A 15,870-nucleotide genomic window follows, 5' to 3' on the forward strand; every position below is an offset into this window, starting at 1 on the left:
CTATCATCTGGTCACTGTTATGATAATCCTAATTTTACTATAGAATTCTAATTTATTGACTGAAGTTATCTCTCCCTTTTTTTTGGGCATTTTATAACTTTGACGAATTGTCACTTGGACGAATCGTGAATTCTGCGAAGTATGATTTCAGGATTTTTTAACTTTGACATTTTTTCAATTGGTCGAATTGTTACTTGGGCGCGTTTTTATTCCAACGTATTGAAACATTTGCATTTTGGGACTTGAACATTTTATCACTTTGGCTATTTACGATTTGGGCATTTTGTTGCTTCGTGGAAACGTATTTGGACGAAATATACACTGGTCAGAATGTGATGTGGGGATTTTGCCTGCAAGCCGGATGGAGTTCATGTAAAGCAAAGACCCGCACTTATTCAAACACGGCAACGTATGTGAATCAACTTACCACCTCACGGCTTATAAAATTATAAGTCTTTCTTATTGATGGTCGAATTATTATTTATAACTTAATTAATAATACTCATGTTAAACTATTTAAGAATCTTACCAGTAAAATAAGATATGAATAGGATGAACAGGTAATAGATAGAGTGTAGGATTAACAGTTGCAATGATTGTTTATTGCCAATTATAATAATAAAAATTACTTACAAGAAGATGGAAACGCTGGAAAAAATATAGATGGACGCATGGCACAGTGTAGTTTTATATTGCGAGTATAGCGCCAGTAACGTATAATTGTACTTAATTAGACTAACTTTATTTATAATAATGAATAAACCAGAACAGTAAAGTATGATCGCAATGGAATTGCTAGTAATTCAAACTGTAACGCAAGAAAATAGCCTGATTTATAAAGAATGCAATTAGATTGTCCGAATTGATAAACTCGCAAGTAAATTGCTACTATATTACAATAGTAAATAAGTTATACATCTTATTACTAATTGATCCAGGATCGAAGTGATTGACCGATAATTTTGGGCGTAGGACTAGCCTTGGGACTCTGTCTCCACTATACCCTTACGGACATGCGTCGACGTGATAATTAGTCATGTGACCACGGCACTATGACTTGTGTAGTTTCAGACGGCAACGAAACGGGAAAAAAATATGAACCACAAGGCTGAGGACGACGAAGGCAATTCACATTGTCTCAATATATCTAGTCGTGTTTGAGAAATTTTAAAAAAAACTAAAAAAAAATTTCTTATTTAATTCTTTCGTTAACGGTTTCTCTTGAACGAATGACTCGATTTTGATGGTCGAGGTGGCATTCGACGCGGCTTATGAAGTTTTAGAGCTGATTAGATTTTGGAATCAATCCATCAAGCACATTTTAAGTTTTCAAAAAAAAACATTTTTAAAAAAATGTTATTTTTTGAATATCTCCAAACGCACCCTACCGATCAAATTCAATTTTCTTACGTATATTTACATACGTACGTACGTACCCTATCCCAAAATTCCTATAGAATCCACTCAAATGCGACCAAAACCGTATAGAAACCAATACAGTCTATAGGATTCTATGCGGTTTTTGTCGCATTTGAGTGGATCCTATGGAAATTTTTGAATAGGGTACGTACATACACACATACATACACTCCGACATCATCTTGAAATTAGTCAAAATAGCTACCTAGAACCTCAAAACGTCAAGATTTGATAGAAATTCGATTTTTGAAAATCAGACCGAAACCAATAACTTACCAAATTTTAAAAAATTTTCAATTTTTTTAGCGCGAAGTTAAAAATTTACTGAAATTTATGGTGTCCCGACCAAATGTTTGTCCCTAAGTATCTAACGTCAAAATATCTAAGAAATTAGATCTAATCCAAAAATATCTTGTACCATAATATCTTATGGTAAAATATTATGTACTAAAATATCTATACCAGAAATATCAACGTATAAAATATTTAACTTCACAATGACTCATTCGTTACAAATTTAGTCATTCGATCGTTCTATAGTGAAAATATTAGTATATAAAAATGTAATGACTCATGAACAAAGAATTTTAAGTAGCTACGAACGCAATTTCGGGAAATCGATTTATGTCCTATATTGTAATTATAGACTTAAGTGCGTATATTGTATAAATACATAGTATATATTATATGATAAATCACTCATTCAAAGACCGAACGTGTTCACGCAAGGTGTTGTACACAATTATAATTGTAGACAAAAAAATTATGTATAAGTTTAGTAAAATGTATAAATAATATAAGTTAATAATCAAAAATAAAAAAATGCCTTATAAATTTATAATGAGTCAGAAAAATAAAAAATTATTAGTTCATGAAGAAAATGTGTATATTTATATTTTTGAAAGTTCTGTTGGTGTTACTTGGCGTTGTGTGAAATATAAAAATAGTAATTGTTCCGGGAAAATACAAACGACTACTAAAGAACGTATTGGTACTATATATCATATTAAGTTCATATAATATTATTTACGAAAAATACATCAATATATACATTGTTGTATAAATATTAATCGTTGTTTTAATACATATTGTCGGATCAATAATTAAAAGCTATGATCACAATCACGCTCCAGATCGTGCAAGTATTGAAATACGAAAAGCCGTCAACAAAATGAAAAAGACGGCCAAATCATCTAATGAAGTTACTGGTGTAATTGTTTCTGATAGTATTGCTACTGTTAGTGATGCTGCGGCTGTTGACCTGCCAAACAAAAGTTGTTTGAAGCGTACGGTTCAGCGTCAAAGAGCTAAAAATAATCCTCAGCTAACTAATCCAGTTAATCGCGTTGATCTTGTCATACCACATCATTTTTCTACAACACAAAACGGTGAGAAATTTTTACACCACGATAGTGATGGTAAGAATCGATATTTACTGTTTTCAACTTAAGCGAACTTGTGATTTCTATCTAATTGCTAAGTATGGATGGCTGATGGAACCTTTAAATGCGTACCATCGATATTTTTGCAATTATATACGATTCATGGAATGCGTAATGATAAAGTTTTACCTCTCGTATATATTTTGGCGCCAAATAAAACAGCTCGCTTATATGCGAAAGTTCTAAAGAAATGAATAGAATGAAAACCTGATCTAAAACCAAAAACGATAATCGTTGATTATGAGAAATCATTTATCAATGGATTTAAGGCGTGCTTTCCAACGGTTGCGTAACAGTTTAACCAAAGACAAAATAACCGCGACAAAATAACCGACGACAAAATAATCGAGTGACAAAATGACCAAATGACAAAATAACCGCCCTTTTATCATGGTTTTTGTGTGTTTTGTCGTCAGTTATTTTGTCGTCGGTTATTTTGTCGCGGTTATTTTGTCGTCGGATATTTTGTCGCGGTTATTTTGTCTGCGGTTATTTAAGCGTGACACCTTTCCCTTTCCAACTACCAAAATCCGAGGTTGCCATTTTCACTACGGCTAATGTACTTATCGTCACGTACAGTCAACTGGTATGCAGACACGATATGGCAACGATATTGAATATTCTGTTGCTATCTATAACAGGGCTAATGCTGCTACTCTGGTCGTCCTTTATCAAGGGCGCCACTGGAAGTAATAACGGCCTCCCAGAGCCGGATCTTAGATCATCAGGGTCGGTGTAAATTAATTAATTGTAAGAGAGAGGAGAGGAAGGATAATTTATAATAAATTCAATTCACTTTTTATTTAACCTTTTGACCTTTTATTTATTTAATAAACCTTTTAACCTTATAAACCTTATAACAATTTGTCAATTACCTTTGACGACCTTATAAACCTTATAACTTTTATACCTTATAAGCCATATACCTTTTATACCTTATACACTTGCCTTATAACTACCGTCAACTACCTTTGACGTCTTTAAAACCTTATTCTCGTCAACGACCTTTGACGATTTCCTAGACCTTAACTAAGCCAACTACCTTTGACATCACTCACACACGCACACGACTTTATTATTACTATTAGCCAACTACCTTGGGCATTTATTTTAAAACAATATAAAATCGTCGTACCTGACGAACAATAATTAGCAATAATAATTATTTAAAATTGATCCCCTGGATCTATACACGCGCACACTCACACTAGCCCCCTGGAGTTATTTCCACACACACTGATTTTAAATGAATCTTAAAATGGCGTACGGCCATCAACTTTCCCGCCACGACTTTATAATAAATTAATTAATTTTAGAATAAGAAAATTTATTAATTAATTTATTTTTAATTGACTTAATCACTTTTACTTTTATTTCCCTTCATTTAGTAATTATCTGTATCCACAATAAATTTACGTCAGAAATCTCAATACCGCGTTTACCCGATCCTCCAAAGTATGCGTTACTGACTACTTTGGATTTCCCTTGATTCTTTCCTTTTCGATTCAGACTCTTATTTCTCTTTTATTGTTATTAATTTTATTACGGTAAATTGTAAACTAATTTTATTTAACAATTTTATTTATTAATTAATTGAACTTTATCTCAGACTTCTCGCGTCTGTTTACTTTATCTTATTTATTTGTCAGTCTCTTTATAAATTTCAAATTATTTATTTCGATTAATTTTATATTATTAATTTACTTAATTTTAATTATGTATTTTAATTAAACAATTATATTTAACGCGGACTCGACCACGAAATTTCTGGCTTGTGTTGTCACACAATAGGCCTAGAATTTTCTACGACGCAATAATTCTGGCAATGGCCTGGAATCATGAACGACGCCCTGGATCCGGCTAAAGGGCCTGGATCCGGTTAGACAACGTCTGGCTTAAATTAATTTTAACACAATTATAACTAATTAATTTATTACGGGCCTAGACGCGGATTACCCGACGAACGACGAAGTATTTTTATAGAATTAAATTAATATTCTGGCTTGGGCCTAGAACAATTAATTTAATTAATACCTGATGTTAATTTCTGATGCGTAGTTTTCTCTGGCTTGTCTCCGTTTCGTCTTGTTAGGTTCCTTTGTCTCGTCTTGTCAGGTTCCTTTGTCTCGGTCTTGGCTCTCCTTTACTTTCGTACTTTTTACTCTCGTCTCTCAAAATTCCAAATTTACTCGTACTCTCCTTCACCTGCTTTTCCAGTATAATTAATAATAGTTATAAAGGATACCGGCTAATGGCCTGGTATCGATAATAAATAAATATTATAATCGCTTGGTTCCACAATTAGAATCCAAGTCTAAGTTAATTAATTACCTGAGTTAGTGCAGCGTCTCAATCCTTCGGTAGTCTGTCTGGTTGTGTTCCGGTCTCGATTTTTCACCGACACTTATCATTGTGCACCCACTCGTCTAGATTCGGCAACTTCCGGAAATCTGGAAACTCCTACTTACAACTAGGGGGGGATTGACGAACAAGCCCCTACAATTACCACTCCTGGCGACAAGTCGCGCTCTACCCCGGATAACCCTGGAGTAGTTATGGTTTTTATCGACGGCGCGCATAATAGGTAATCGTGGTAATCTGAACGCGGAAAATTCAAATTTTCCCTGTTACATATCCGTATGCTAATTGCTTTGGCTTTTGTTCCTGAAGATGGCGTACATGGCGCGTATGAGGAATTGATCAATTCTGATTATTTTACGGATAATTAAGATGATTAAAAAGAAATTATTAAATACTTCGAAGCGACATGGATCAGTCCTAATGCGACGTTTTCATGCAGTATGTGGAATGTATACCAGGCTGTATTAGATGACTTGCCTCGAAGTAACAATGCAATAGAAGGCTGGCATCATGGCTTCAATGAGCGAGTTTGAGTATGTCATGCACAAATTGGTAATATGATCGGATGTTTGAAAAAAGAACAGAGAGAGACTGAAATATTAATCGAACAATATCATGTTGGTAGAGTATTAGCAAATGTCAAACGCAGAAAATACGTAGAGTTAGATGAACCATTGAAAACGGTGGTATCGAATTACAATAACTACAATGATGTTCTTGTTTATCTGCGATCAATTACCCTTAACATTAAAGTATAATTGTAATTACAAGCAATAATAAAAATATATATCTATAAATTATTTAATAAATTAATAATTATCCATGTAATATCAACTATATTATTTCATTAAAAATATTAAAATTGTTGGTATTCCTATTCAATAATAAACATTTGTTATATAAATATATATTAATAATTTCTTTCACCTAAATATTCTTTGTAGAGTAATTAACATGATGTAATTGAATTATAATAAAACTGGTAGCACGTGGAGTTCTATCACAAGTGATGTAGAATAATGCCAGTTGCCGCGTAGCTGGCTATCAAGTTGAAACTCCGAGTATCAGAGGGCGCGTCGATAGCAGCACCTCTGGTATAGAAGAGCGTCAAATTATCAAGTGTTCTGGCGCGAACATTTGAAATTTACGCAACAGTGCTTTTTTTTCGCTCCCATCCCGAAATTTTGTTGGAATTACCCCTTAAAAAAATCCTTGAGAGTTTGAGCCCTTAATATTAATATTAAGTACTCGACCATAGCGTGTGAAGATTTCCCATTTAAAATACACCTAAAGTTGGGTTTTTATTTTTTAAACTTCTATAACTCCACGGCATTCACAATTGTTTTGTAGGTCTTGTTATTGAAAGGAAAAACAAGAATCCTATGAAAAAATCGGTCTATTGGTTAACCCTGTGGGCCAGCCCGAAAACTTCCCGCTGTTTTCGAGCTCGTTGAGCTCGAAAACATTATTGTGAATACATTTTCGAGCTCTTTAAGCTCGAAAATACTTTGGTTTGCCATTGTTTTCTAAAAAACCCATTTTTAGCATTTCTTTCTCCCACGATATCTCGCGAACGAATTTACCGATTTCAATGGTTAAGGAGGCAATCGACGCGTTTTATTAAGTTCTAGAGCTGATTAGATTTTGAAATCGAAAGATTCAATTTTTTTGTAGATATCCGAAAAAAAACGTTTTTCACTATTATTTTAATCAACGATATATCGTAAACGAATGGGCCGATTAAGACGATTGAGGCAGCAATCGACGTGTTTTATCAAGTTCTAAAGCTAATCAAATTTTAAAATTGATTTGTCCAGCCGTTTTTGGAAAATTTCGAAAAAACTAAAAAAAAAATTTTTTTTCAATTCTTTCGTCAACGGTTTCTCTTGAACGAATGAACCGATTTTGATGGTTGAGGTGGCATTCGACGCGGCTTATGAAGTCTTAGAGCTAATTAGATTTTGGAATTAATCCATCGAGGAAATTAAAAGTTATCCAAATAAATTATTTTTGAAAAAATTTTATTTTTGAAATATCTTTGAACGCACCCTACCGATTAAGTTCAAATTTTTACGGCTTTAAGATATTAACAAGCCGCGTCGAATGACACCTCAAAGATCAAAATCGGTTGATCCGTTCAAGAGTTATGAATATTTACATACATACCCTGTGGAAAAGCTCTCATAAATTCTGATAAAATATTGAATATTTTTTATGAGAATCTATGAGCTTCGAAAATATCTATGAGATTTAAAAAATTCTCATATGAATTTTTATGAGAATCTATGAGTCAAAGCTTTTGATGTTTTCCTATCATGATTTCCGTACTAGATTTTTAAAAGAATGAGTAAGATTTTTTAATTTATGAGATTTTGTGACTCGAATTCCGCCAACGATTATGAGATTCAATAAGTACTTTCATTTCTATAATATTGTTACAGTTTATTCTAATGAATTTTCAATAAGAATTGATCAGGCGAATTCCGATGTTATAATACTTACAAAATCTCAATAAGATTATTTTTTTATACGAAATTTTCAGAATTTATAAGTTTTAGTAAGAGTTATCCTAGGAGATAATATCTTATTGAATATCATAAAATATTTGTCATATTTTATGAGAAAATATTTAACATGTATTTCTTCGAAATTTTATGAGATTGAATCAGGAATCACATGGACAAATGCAGACCTTTTTCTCATAAAAATTTTATGAGAATTAGTAAGAAAATCTATAATCGAATTAACTTGTAAAAACTTAAAAGATTTAATTTTAATTTAAAAGCTATGTGATTTATGAGTTTTTGTAAGTTTTAGTTAGAAGGCTATTACTTATAAAATATTATGGAGTACTTATGAGATTTTATAAATAATTTCCATTCACATAAAATATTAATTTTATCAGATTCATTCAAAAATAATTGCTTAACTTCATTTTTGTTTTATAAGAATTTACACCCAAAATACTAATATTATCACTATTTCTTGTACTTTAAGTATTTTAACTGTTCGGAGATGAGTGAAAATATAAGTTTTTATGTGATTTTTTACAAACCCAGTAATGTATCTTGCCCCATTTTTTTTTTTTTTTGGTGCAAGATACATTATTTTTTTGTAGTGATATTGCATTTTTTTGGTTGAAGAAAATAAATTTTCTCGGAACAAGTACTATTCTTTTTACGCAAGTATTTTTTTATTCTCCGACCAAGATAATAAAAGTTGCTTAAGCCAAGAGAAAAAATTTCTCGGGAGAAAAGATCGATATGGAGAAGGGGAAAGTCACCGGTGCTAGGCAGCAGCAGCGGGAGTAGTTCGGTGCTCGCCACGAGATCGCGCCTACGATTTGTAGTGTCCCTGGTAAGACATTTATTTCAGAAGTGTTATATTCCAAATTTCAATACGATTTTATTCGAGTACTCCTGTCATTTGACAGACCAACAAGTACCTGTTTGGGTTGTTCTATGGTATATCCCATAATACATCATGACTTTAATATTTAATATTAATGTTTACTTGAGTAATTTTTGATGAATAAATAAACGGACTCATTTCATAGATTTTTCGTGAATAGATTGCTATAGATTTTCCGCGTAAATACTCATACAAATATTCTTGAGTATACATAATAGAAACTTTTTGAATTCATGCTAAAAAATTCAATAATTTAGCATATAAACTATATGGAAAATAACTGTACTCACATTGATTAATCAGTATCAAATCTTGTATGATTACTTTAGAAATCGTCTCATACAATCTTATTCATTTCCAAAATCTACTCAATTGTAAACTTTACATTTTTCGAAAACTTATAAATACTTATAATTACAATATTACAGCTTCTGTTTCTTATAGATTCTGATAATTTATATGAGAATTTTAAGAAAAAAATTTTTTTGATGCACCATCTATGAGAAAATAATTGTATCAGAATTTTTGAGATTTTTTGTGGACAAATACTGATCGTTTTCTCATAGCCAATTTTTTTTATGAGATTTTATAAGACCTTTTCCACAGGGTACATACGTACACACATACATACACTCGGACATCATCGTGAAATTAGTCAGGATAGCTTCCTAGAACCTCAAAACGTCAAAATCTAATAGAAATTCGGTTTTTGCGGATCGGACCGAAACCAATAACTTCCCGAATTTTTGAAAATTTTCAATTTTCCTAGCGGGAAGTTAAAAATTCAGTTTAGCGGTCCGTACTACCCCGCCTGTATGTGTTACGACTTCGCAACCCCGGGCAATTTTGTAGAGCATTTAATTCTGAGAAAATTGCGACTTTGGGTGAGATGATATCATAAAATGCCGCAGAGTTATAAAAGTTTAAAAAAGAAAAACCCAAGTTTACGTGTATTTTAAGTGGAAAATCTTCACACGCTGTGGTCGAGTACTTAATATTAATATTAAGGGCTCAAACTCTCAGGAAATTTTTTTAACTTCCCGCTAAGAGAATCGACGATTCTCGAAAAATTGGGAAGTTATTGTTTTCACCCCGATTTGCGAAAAACGAAATTTCATCAGATGTCGACGTTTTGAGGTCCTAGGAAGCTATTCTGACTATTTTCAGAATGATGTCCGAGTGTCTGTATGTATGTATGTATGTGTGTGTGTGTGTGTGTGTGTGTGTGTGTGTGTGTGTGTGTGTGTGTGTGTGTGTGTGTGTGTGTGTGTGTGTGTGTGTGTGTGTGTGTGTGTGTGTGTGTGTGTGTGTGTGACCGGTCTATAACTTTTTAACTAACAAACCGATTTGGATGGTTAAGGCGGCAATCGAAAGAGCTTGTTGGCCATCAACTTATCTGAAAATTTCAGATCATTTGATCAAGTAGACTCGAAAATATTGGCGAATTACGGAAAAAAAATTATTTTTTTTTTAGTTTTTTATTGATTCCTCAGATACGACTCGAACGATCGACTTCAAAATCTAATCAGCTCTAGAACTCAATAAAACACGTCGATTGCCGCCTCAAGCATCAAAATCGGTCAATTCGTTCGTGAGATATCGTGAGAATATCGCTCAAAGAGCTCGAAAACAGTGGGAAGTTTTGGGGCTGGCCCGCAGGGTCAACCGATAGACAGATTTTTTAGGGTATTTCCAACATAGTTTCGGGATGGGAGCGAAAAAAAAGCACCCTAATATATATATATATATAATATAACGGACTTTTGAGGACACGATTGCGTCTACAATTCTCATCCGATCTTAATGAAATTTTCTACACTTATTTGATGAGTAATTACCACGGTTAAGTTCGAAGATGGACTGAATTGGTCGATTAGTTTAGAAGGCTGTTCGAAATTTTAACGATTTTTCGAAAAAATCCGTTATTAATCACTTTTAAAGCCCATATAACTTTAAAACTAAAACTCATAGATAATTTCTGTAAAACATATTTTAAAGCTTGACTAATAAGCTTTGATTTATGACCTTAAATTTCATATTTTGATCATTTCCTCCAATAATATGATAGCCTTGGACATTTTAATGGAATCAAAAAATGTTGAAAATATGGTTTTCATTCCACATAACTTATGCTTGTCCCATTATAATCCAGTTTCGTCAGTTGTATTTTATTGTGCACAAAATAACCTTTAAATTTTACTGCTATTTTATATTTTAAAAGTATTTTCTGTTTATTTATGATGTATCAAATGTACCTCTAATCCCTATGATTATCACTGGTCTTGTCATTACGATAGCAGCCACAGTTCTTATCGGATCTTAATAAAATTTGTTACACTTATTCTATAGGCGATTACCTTGATCAAGTTCAAAGATGGGCTGAATCGTTCGAATCATTTTGAAATTATGGCTGTTTGAAATTTTCATGATTTGTCGTAAAAATCAGTTTTTAATCACGGCTAAAGCTTAAATAACTTCAAAACTAATATTCATAGACAATTTCCGTAGAAAGTATTTGAAAGCTTGTCTAATAATCTTTAATTTATGACCTTAAGGTTTATGTTTTGAATATTTCTTCCAATAACTTGATAGCCTTGAAATTTTTAATGAAATCAAAAAATGTTGGAAATGTGGTTTTCATTCCACATAACTTGAGCATTTCCCATTATAATCCAATTTCGACAGTTGTATTTCATTGTGAAGAAAATAACCTGTGAATTTCACAGCTATTTGATATTTTAAAAGTATTTCTTTCATTATTTATGATGTTTTGATCGTACCGATACGTCCTATAATTATTACTGGTGTTGCCATCGTAATAGCGATTACAATTATAATCTCATACTAATTAAATTTTCTATACTTCGTTTGCGTGAAGGTTAGTTTAGTACATTACCTATATAATGTTTTGTCAAATTAACTTTCTGAAGTTCTCTATCGAAAATAGTCGTTGTCTCTTTTTACCCTCACTCTTAGAAATCGAGCCTAATTTCATATCATGACTATACACTACACGGAGAAAAAAATATAGTAAACTTTACTGAAAAATATAAGAATAATTACTAAATTTGGATAGTAATCTTGAAGCGCTTATGATTTATACTCTCTAAAAATGAAACAGTGCATTTTCACTGGATCCCAGTGCATATTCACTATTTCTCACAGCTATAAGTATACCACTTGAAAATAGTGAATAGTCACTATTTGAATAAGTGATATCAAAGTACTTATTAAAATAGTAAAATTTACTGTTATCATTAGTAATATTAACCGCTTATCGAACGAGTAAAATTAACAGCTAGCATTAGTGACATTTTCACTGAACGAATAAGTGAAATACACTTATAGCATCAGTGCAACGTAGCCACTAAATGAATTAGTAAAACTTACTTTAGTCGACATTGAAACTAAACAACTAATGAAATCAGTGAAATTCATTTGGAAAAATTATACAGCTAATTCACTAAATACATTAGTGAAAATTGCAAACAATATCAGTCAAATCGTGTAACTAAATGCATCAGTGAAATGCGCTGTATAAATGCGAGTAAAGCTGAATCACTGAAAATCAATCAGTAATACTGGTACCAGACATCAGTAGAGCTCGATATCTGTGTTAATAAAATTAATTTTGCCTGCAGGAAGATCATGCATTAACAATATTTACTTAGTAAATTAATTAATCATAATTATTGTATTATTACAATTATATTTATTAATTAATCACTAAATTACTTATAATTCTAAAAGTAGTACTAATAGGATCTGTTAGAGACAATAATATTTAAACAAACGCGTAAAGTAGTCCACAATTTATATTATCAAATTTTAAATAAAAAACGAATAATGGTTTTACATTATAAAATTGTGGTTATAAACTCTTTTTATAAACTTAGTAAAAAATATTTTAAATGAACTTTGTTTTAATGAATAACACATCGATAAACTATTCCTTTCATTAAACACAGAATAGAAACTTAATAATTTATGAAAATAAACTTAAGCTAACATGAATATTTAATCTTAATTAAATAAAACTCAAAAAACCATCTAATATTTTTTCTCGATAAAACGTAATTGTTTTTTCGATCTGGAAGAAAATTTTTAAATTTGTTCAATAATAATTTTTAAATTTGTTCAATAAAAATTTTTAATTTGAATGAATAAATAGTTATTGAAGAATATTATACTAATCATCGGACATCTCACTGTTATCACAGTTATCATTTAAATTAGTAATACTAATATGTAACGATGATACCATACTTTTAGCAGGGACGTTCATTTGAAAAATAAAATGATCAATGAAATTGTAAAAGTTTTTTAAACTTTCTGGATACTCTAGGTTTAGTATGTAGTAGATTTTATATAAAAGATCGAAGGCTACAATAGGTTGACTCCTAGGATGAGTGTTGATCAACCACTCATCTCCTTGTAGGAATGTTCTGTTACCAGCCTGTCCAGAAACGGTGATGAGATAAGGCTGAACGCTCTCCGTGTAACGCTGTCTGACTTTTTGCACGAAATCAACGAGATTGGTTCCATCCTATGAATATAAAATATATTAAAAAACAACCGGGATTATTAGAACTATAACAAAAACTACTTACTGACACAATCCTCAACAGAAATTCGTTAGGGAATGTTCTTTTAGTTAAAATGATTTTTTCATTGCTTTCATCCAATTTCTAATGAAATAAATTAAAAATTATAAGTATAAAGTGTAAGTGATGAAGTACATATAATAAATAGTAAACTGGTTATAAAACAGTATTAGAAAACTTTAAAAGATTAACTTACTCTTTTTTTTCCTTTACTCAGGCTTTTGCCTTTAGCTAATCCTTTACCTTTCTTTAAAGATGCATTAGGCATTGGAAGAAGTTCAACAAGAATCAGTAATGCTCTTAAATTATCTAGCAGAAGAAAATAATAATAATTAATTAATATTACTAACAATTTAAATATGACAGTTATGTTATACAAACATTCGACTATTAATCAAAATATATGGCAAATGAGGAAACTTTAATTAAAATACAATAATTTTTTTACCGTCTTTAATTGAAGCTGATTCAACATATAATGCTTGTCGAAATTTTTTAGCATAAGATAAAATTTTTGGTGCATACAACGTTGGAAATTTTGTAATAAAATTCTCAGCCGACTTTGGATATAAATGCTTGAATTCATCATCAATCTATAAAGAAATATTATGATTAAATGATTAGAAAATTACATAAAATAACTAACTGGCTACTTAATGGAATGAAGTTACCATCTCGCCATTATAATCTAGAAGGCGAGGATACATATTAAAAATATCAGAAATTGTAGGTTTTTCTGACTCTATCCAATGTCGTCTATAATTTCTGGTTTGTTCTAGATATAATATGATCGTGTCTTTATTTGAGTCTGTTGGATTCTTACACTTCATAACGGATATCTAGAAAAAAAGAATTCATACATAATTTACATTGAAATTGTTATTTTACGAAAATATGAGCTATTTATCATTGAACAATATACTTTTTCATTTATTTCTTCATCAGTAAAATCGAAATTGAGTGGCTTCAGAGCAACACGTGAGATCTTAGATAGTTTTTTGTTTGCTGCTCCTGCGTATTTTTTTTTTGATGGACTCAGTTTTGTTCGAATTGTTAATAAACGATATTCTATAAATCCATGTTGGCCATCAGGAGTAATAAAGTGTTCCTAATAAAAAAAAAGCAATCAATACAGTCCTTATTGTTAAGTATGAAACAATTTAAAATTTATATCATGATAAGAGGTAATATTTATTATAAATACCCAGCCGTTGTTAGATAAGTTGTTTTTTAATTGTGGGAATTCCGCAACCAAAGCTTTTGCTAGAGCTATTTTAGCGTCAGTAGGTGGGTAGCTTAAAATAAAGTGCATTTGTTAATGATAAATATTTATATTGATATTTAAGAATTAACTTTTACTATCCGGTAGTATGTGGGGAAAATTTTCAATTTTTAAACACTAGTTGTCATAAAAAAATGCGTATTCTATATTTTAGTCTGTAAGAGTTTTAGTTTAATAAATTAATTGTAAAATTATACAGAAACGTACCTCATAATCTTTAAAAAATGAATATTCTCCACATACCCGAATAACACAATTTCAAATATATCAAAGATTTAGTTTATTTCATAACTAACAAGTTGTTAGCTTACGAAACGTAATTTAAAAATAATTTTAAGATTTTCTCGCCTCTTATCATCGTAATTGGTTCAATAATATCTACTGATAATTCACTAGTCATGAATAATGTAAATGATAATCGAATTAATTACCTACATTGGATCAAATTAAAATTTTTCAGTATAAGTAAATTTGAATATACTTACCAATTATTATGGGTAGCAATGAGTTCAGCTACGACAACTCGGACCAATGCTCGCCTATGATTCTCATTGAATTCATTTGCATCTAATGCTTTTAGTAATTGTTCACCTTGTATACTTTTTTGTAATATCTCTCTAATACTGTTGTAGCGCTAAAATATATATTTTCAACATTATAGACAAAAATTATAAAAACTTTTGATTTATAGTATAATAATGGAAAAATTTGACAATACCATAAAGTTTGAACTATCAAGTGAAGAGTTGTCTTCTCTACCAGGACTTGCTCTACTGGTACTTGCTCTACTGGTACTTGCTCTACTAGTAGTGACTGTACTATATGTAGCTGGTGAGAAACATTGTGTGTCCCTTGAATGAGCATTAGATAAGACAGACTCGATCACTACCATATTTTCATCGTTTGCCAGTAGTCCAGAGTTTCTGATGGAGTTAATCAATTTTAAAATTAATTTCTGTGGGCCAATTTTTATGTTCATTCCTTGCAGATCATCTTTTGTTAATTCCATGAATGCGTCACCATTAATACGTTCGGCTAAGTAAGAAAAAATAAACATTAAAAATAGCTGGTAAAATGTAACTACAAATGACGATATTTACATTGCAAGAAAATAGTTAAGTATTTAAATAATTATAGTTTTATTAATGAGACATGCTAACAGATTTACCGAGGAATAGTAGATTAAATAAGGTCATTAAGAGTTATAATATATAGTGACGCAAACTTAAATACAGATCATTGCATTGAGATTTATTCCAGGAGGAAATCGGTTTATAGTGGGCTAGGCTTGATACATTTATTAAAGACCGTTGATCATATTCATCATCACATTCTATATGATAAGCGTGTA

At 31.1% G+C, this 15,870-nt stretch overlaps 1 long non-coding RNA gene across 1 annotated transcript; it reads right to left on the minus strand.

The window, feature by feature from the left end:
- Nucleotides 1-13,916: 13,916 nt before the first annotated feature.
- Nucleotides 13,917-14,516, minus strand: LOC130674003 (uncharacterized). The gene is made up of 3 exons (XR_008990954.1): nucleotides 14,442-14,516; nucleotides 14,160-14,345; nucleotides 13,917-14,076 (listed from the first exon to the last, which is right to left on the minus strand). It is a non-coding gene; the product is annotated as an uncharacterized LOC130674003 (long non-coding RNA).
- Between the last annotated feature and the right edge of the window lie 1,354 nt (nucleotides 14,517-15,870).

This window comes from Microplitis mediator, chromosome 8, assembly GCF_029852145.1.
Source record: "Microplitis mediator isolate UGA2020A chromosome 8, iyMicMedi2.1, whole genome shotgun sequence".
Classification (NCBI taxonomy): Eukaryota; Metazoa; Arthropoda; class Insecta; order Hymenoptera; family Braconidae; genus Microplitis; species Microplitis mediator.